This window comes from Protomyctophum parallelum (genome assembly GCF_964188405.1).
Source record: "Protomyctophum parallelum genome assembly, chromosome: 3".
Taxonomy (NCBI): Eukaryota; Metazoa; Chordata; class Actinopteri; order Myctophiformes; family Myctophidae; genus Protomyctophum; species Protomyctophum parallelum.
Window position 1 is genome coordinate 25,448,519 of NC_139698.1, and position 6,040 is coordinate 25,454,558.

Below are 6,040 nucleotides of genomic sequence, written 5' to 3' on the forward strand. Positions count from 1 at the left end.
CAGTGAAGAGGGGATAAACCATAGGAATGGTCAGAGAGAGAGAGAGAGACAGTAACAGAGATGATAAGGGGGGCTGGGGCAAAGTGAGAGACTGAGAAATACTGAGGGAAGTTGGAGTGTGTGTGTGTGTGTGCGTGTGCGTGTGTGAGAGAGAGAGAGAGAGAGAGAGAGAGAGAGAGAGAGAGAGAGAGAGAGAAAGAGAGAGAGAGAGAGAGAGAGAGGGGAAGGGATGCGGTAGGACAGGACTTTTGTAGATGACAGGTCCAGGAAAAGACAGAATGTGGGAGATAGAAACTGACTCAGAGAGGGAGAACAACAGACAGATGGACTGGTGTGGAGTGGGAAGGTGAGAGAAGGACAACATATAAGGGCTTTAAGCGATAGAGGGACAGGAAGAGATGTAGGAGACATCTAGGGGCTACATCAAACGAGGTTGGGTGGATCATTGGTCAAGGGATCAAAACACGCGAAGGTTGGCCTGAATCTGAAAAACACACCGATGAAGGGAAGGAATTTTAAAACATGGAGATGGGGGTCGTGCCAGGAAAAAGGCTAAATAGAAGCCCTGGGCACATGGCTTTTTATGGTGCTCTCTGACAGTTAACTGGTTCTGTGACTGACAGCAGCGGTGCTGTTTTGTAAACCTGCACAGTCTAATATTAGAAAGGAAAGTTGATGGAGAGTATGGGAGTGCAGCGACCAGATGTTTTGCTATATGTCATAGACCTCGGCCTGTTATCTTGTGTTGTGCGTGTGTGTGTGTGTGTGTGTGTGTGTGTGTGTGTGTGTGTGTGTGTGTGTGTGTGTGTGTGTGTGACCACTGTGACCCACTGGCAGAAATAAGTTTGAGGTTTTTTTTGCGACCTTATGTAACCGACGGATATGTGCGTTGTGTTTGGAAGAACAGAACACCCAAATATCTCTCTTTGGAGCTGGTTTCCGTTTATTCTCTCTGACATTAAATGACAAACAAAACATTGACCAGCAGGTTAGACCCAGGTCTGTCACAATGTGGTATTGAAACCTCCAGTTCTCAATGTTTTTATGGGAGCCATTTTTTGGCAACCTACCGGTACTTGACTTTATGTGCAATAAAGTTGGTCTAAAGCATAATTTTAAAATAAAGCATACGCATTTGGATAGGAAAATGAAATTCACACATTTTCAAAACAAATGAAGCAGACTTAATGGGTAGGATACATTTTCTTTTTTCAGTTATTAATGTGGGACCCCACTTGGGGTCCTGACCCAACGTTTGAGATCCAGTGCTTTACACAATACACACAATAAAATAAAATAAAATACAACATACCTGACATGGTATCAACAATCCACACATATAATGGTGAATTAAAACATAATGAATCTGGGAGCGACAAAATTACGCTGTAAAAATAATGATTTGTTATTTCGAACAAAACATAGACACCCACCTCTCTCCAGTAAGGAAGTAAAAAAGGGGAGGGGTAGGATCATCAGGAAAGTTATAAGGGGAAAGAAGGAGGAGGGGTAAAGCCAATAATAAATATGCTACTATATACACCAACCCTGGAGCCCTAAACAGAGAGCAACCAACCAACCACTTAGTGACACATTTTGTGTAATTATACGAGATAAAGAAAGATACAGTAAATTACACAATTACACTTATGGGTCAGTGAAATGCTTCAGCAAGACATTGAAGATTTCTGGTACAAACAGCAGGCTCTCCATCAAAAAACACACATGTAAATTAAAATGCACTTTACCAGGGGCTTCAATGTACCTGCGTCTTCTCATTCTCAGATGTGCTTGCTTTTGAGTTTCCGTGTTCATCATTCATTGATGAAAGAACAAGGAAATTAACAAGGAACTTAGTCCAGTATATCCAACACTCCATTAGCCCCACCCCAAATCAGAAAAGGCCAGGTTAAGTGACTTTCTGCCAACTAGGAGGAGGCTAATTGTCGGCATCAGCTGCTTTAGCTTCAAGTTGACCTGAATGTGATGAAATTAGAGTTTTGGTTAGAACATACTTTGCATTAAGCCGAAATGTCAAAGTGTAGCATGTTGAAAAGCAGACAGAAAAGAAAGAGGTAGAGAGAGGCTCGGTTGCCGGTTGTATCCTCTGTGCCATCAGGAGGGAGAGTTCCTGTTGTGAGCTAGCAACTGGGTTTGACAGCTATCACATCCAGGGTGTCCACCAGTACTACTGAATGGCCCTTGAACAAGACACTGGAGCTTGAATGTAATCAGGGGCAGCTGTGCTACAGGCAACACTGTGTTCTGACCTCTCTGATGAAACTGCGTGCTTGCGTGCGTGCGTGGGTCTGTCAAGGAGAGAAGATGAATTTGTGTTGTGAAGTAAACGAGTTAAAGAGTTAGTAGCGTTGAATGTGAAAATATCACCAACTAGAATATTAGGTTACTATAGGTTAAAGGTATATTCAGTGATTTCACTCAAAAAACCTTAGGTTTCGTTTTTGGCTGTGGGACCCAGCCTTTCGTCCAATCAGGATAGAGAGTCAAAAACGAAACCTAAGGTTTTTTGACTCCCAGGGGTTAACTGGGGACAGGGAGGAACTCCTTATATGGCCAGCACACTCTATAGTAGGGAGGATTATCACAACAAAACAAAAAAATAAGTGATATTTGAATTAAGTGAAATCACTGAATATACCTTTAACTATATACCATACATTATATGTATATGTGCCATGCCGATATCAATGTACTGTAGAATGGAGTGTGTGTGTGTGCGTGTGTGTGGGGTGGATTGGGGTCGGGGTAGCTTGACTATCACCTACATTCATGTTGTGGGGTTTAGGCAATGGTGTGGAAAATTAAGCTGTGTGGTTTGAAAGTGTTGACTTAACTCACTGGTCCAGTTTACAATTGAAAGAGGTGAAAAATGAGAGAGAGAGAGAGAGAGAGAGAGAGAGAGACAGACAGACAGACAGACAGACAGACAGACAGACAGACAGACAGACAGACAGACAGACAGACAGACAGACAGACAGACAGACAGACAGACAGACAGACAGACAGACACACACACACACACACACACACACACACACACACACACACACACACACACACACACTCTCACACAAAATTATGTCTATTAAGCTTTCTGCTTTCTATCCTTATTTCTCTGGCTTCACACTTTCATTTAAGTGCCACTCACCGGAAGGCAACCTGGAAAATAGCAGAATATAGTACAATTACAATAGTAGAATAGAACTAGATGGTGTTGAGTATTGTATAGAGTGGGCCAGGGTGCAACGGGGTAGCGTAGAACGCCGAATAAAGCAGACGAAATAAACTAACCCTAACGGCACGCAAAGCCACGCTGTCGGACTAATGCACCGGTGGAATGACGAGCGGATCCCCATTAATGGACACTAGACTAACTGATACCCTCGTAGCCCCATTTTAAACAAAGGGTCTCTGGGAGTGTGGGTGGCCGGGGGGATTGGGGTTTAGCATGACTGGATTAAATGGCAAATCTCAGTTTCACCCATAAAGAACTGCTTTGACCCTAACCCTAGCTGTTATGAAAAAAGAAAAAGATAAGATATTAATACTGTCACCACGTCAAAAGGACGCAGTGATGCTTTTTCCAGTATAGGCTATACCTCCCCTAAGCTCTTGGGCCTTACATCATTTCTGCTCATTCACACAGCAATCAGGAAAAGATCCCGCCATGCGTTCGATGACAATATTGTCATTATTGCACCATATAATTAGAACGGTAGACAGTTAACAGGACTTAGGTGGCGAGCATGCTTAAGATGCATTATGCCGGCATAACTCCTACTTAGGGGCAGATTAGCGCTGCCTTTTAAGGTATTGCACGCTTTCAGTGTGTCAGGGGGGAGTTTAAATCAGGGGTCACCAACTCACCATTAAACAGAGCTGGGCGACCCAGTTCTAGTGCACTGGAGGGATTAAGACACAGCGCGTAGTGAGAGGGTTAATATTAGGCAGTAAACGGTATACTTGATGCATGGGATGGAGGAGAGGATGACTGGATGGAGGGATGCGGGGGGGATAGGGGGAGGGTGCTGCTGTTTGTTTTAATTGGAGGGACATGATGGGGGAGATGGATGGGAGAGAGTGGCTCGGCTGGATGTGGCTGCTGATTAAATGATCTCTGTAGCTGGATTACTATTCCATATTCTAAATGGGAGATTTTTTAAGCTTCATAAACAAATGCACTCATTTTATGAGGGATTAACTGTAATCTCCCTATTTCTATCCTTTACCCCCCCCCCCTCCCTACTCTCCTATCTCTCCTCGTCTCACTTCAACCTCTTTCTGTGTCTGGTTCTCTGGGTGCAGGTTGTGTTCTTGTGCAGTGTGTTGGACTCAACACCATATCCCATGTCTGTCTCACATATCGTTGGGCAGAAACCTTGTATCTCCGTATTTCATAGTTTTATGTTTTTCCCACCCACACATTAATGCCCTACTCTCTGTCACAGTCTGAAGCCAGTAAGAACCTGGGAGAGATCTTCAATGGCGCACCCTGAGTGACACTGCAGTGCTCCAAGCAACCAGCAGAGAGTGTGCAAACTGTCTCTATAGCTTGGACAAGTCAGGGTTGCTTAAGGCTTTTACCAGAGTGGCATTCTCGACATCTCTGGCCACTGCTGGTCTAGGGTGTCCGATGTTGAAAGACCCGAAAAACCCGATGATCCCAGGTTACATCACATTGATGATGTGTCTAGGTTGCATCGAAAGGTGTGTTTAACACACACCTTTCACCATTCTCAGCAGTCAGGAAGGGATGAAAAATTGAGTATTTTTTTTTAAACATTAGTTTTTGTCAGATAAATCATTGAAATAATCATAACTAGACAAAGTGCCAATCGGCACAGGTCTCCACCAGGGCAGGTCAGGTTGTGGCCTCATGGTGGCGCTATAACAGGCTGTTGAGGAAGATTTGGGCCGGAGGTTCGTGTTGGAGGGATGCAGGTACAATGTTTTTCCATGTGTGCATACATAAGTTGTATACAGATCGATGCAGTTATAGCTAAAAAACAGGAATTGGCCTGTTATAGCGCCACCGTGAGGCTGATTTTGAGGAAAAAATTGTGGCATGTCGTCCTCGGCCTAGTGAAAATGTACGTGTATAATTTAACGGAAATTGCACACTGTGTTTGTGATTTGTGGCCTTTTTTGGAAATGGACGAATCGTGTGAGCTTTGGAAGCCAATCTTAGCCAATCAGGATGGAAGATGGGAAATGGTGGCGCTCCGTGTTGATCACATGACTATGGAGATAGTGTATACCGATTTGCGTGAAATTTGGATAAAATCTGAAGGAGTAATAATAGAAAATGTGTTTTACATATGTCGGCCTCCTGGTGGCGCTATAAAGAGCAGATGTGAAAAATTCCAGGCAAAGGTTTTTCCTTGGCATACAAAGTTATCCACAGATCCAAAAACTTGTTTTGCACAAAGCGGCCTCCTGGTGGCGCTATAACAGGCCGTTCTGGAAGGTTTGGGGCAGAGGTTCATCGTTGGCATCCAGGGAGTGTGTGTGCAAAATGTGGCATCGACCGGGTTAACGGTGGCCGAGATTAGCTGCTCACGGACACACGGACACACGGACGGACACACACACGGACGGACGGACGGACACACGGACGGACGGAGTGCAAAACATACTCTCCCCACATGCCTTCGGCCTGGTGGAGACAATAATCTCAATCCTCCCTATAGGGAGGTCCTCGAGGCACATCCCACTGGGAGGAGACGCCCCGGGCAGACCAAGGATGAGATGGAGGGATTACATCAACTCGCTGGCCTTGGAACGCCTCGGGATCCCCCAGGAGGAAGTTACTAATGTTGCTCTGGAGAGGAAGTGGAGGTGTTGCCCCTGCGACCAGACTACGGATAAGCGGTCGAAAAAAAGGTTACAAATGTAGGTGTAAACATTTGACATACTACATTTTTAAACGGATTCATAGTGCTTTTAGTGAGTCTTTTTAATCTGCATGCAGCCAAGTGAGCCAACGAATGAACGGGGCCTGTCCTAATCACTTAATGGA